Genomic DNA, 805 nt, shown 5'->3' on the forward strand with positions numbered 1-805 from the left:
TTTTTTTTTTTTTGTGATTTGAAGTTTAGGATAGGTTTTGCAATCCAATGCTTGATATTTTTTAAATAAGTAGTAAATCCATTATTTTTAATTTATATGTGCTTTTTAAAAGAAGATTTTCTAGCTTAGATCTAATTTTAACTTGTGCTCTTCTCTAAACCTATTAATCCATTTTGCAACAATGCACAAGTTCATGTTGAGAGTATACATGTCGAATATATAGTATTATGATTTTGAGTCTGATTTATCAATACCACAAAAAAAAATTATTAATTTTCAAAATATATCAAGTATTTCTCTGCTCACTTTCAGCTTTGTTCAAAAGTATAAATTGTTAAAAAGATTTCTGGACGATACTGCAATTTTGAAGTAAAAAATAATGATTAATGGTGTTGCTAATGTGAAAAATATTTATTTGAATTTGAATATGTAAAATTCTAAGTTTCTCCACCAGATTCTCCTAAAAAAGTTGATAAATGGGAAAAGTACTTATTCTCTTTCTAGATATAACAGGCATTAAAGTCTCATATTATGGTTAAGTTCACTTAATCCCGTAAAGGCTTCTAGGTATCTATATTCTCCTATGTGATTGCAAACACCTATGGCCAATATTCCTATTCCATTTGGTATTTTTATTTTAAATTAATTTCTTCTAGTCTTTATCTAAAAGTCTTAGATCACAATGTGTTTTAATAAAAAGTGGCCAATTCAAAATGTAAATGAAGTTTAAAAAGTTAAGACATCAACTTAACATGCAATTGCTAAAGAATATTAGATGGATTCATATAGTTCCTTACACAAGAAA

The sequence above is a fragment of the Phalaenopsis equestris genome, unplaced genomic scaffold (genome assembly GCF_001263595.1).
Source record: "Phalaenopsis equestris unplaced genomic scaffold, ASM126359v1 Scaffold000204, whole genome shotgun sequence".
NCBI classification, from domain to species: Eukaryota; Viridiplantae; Streptophyta; class Magnoliopsida; order Asparagales; family Orchidaceae; genus Phalaenopsis; species Phalaenopsis equestris.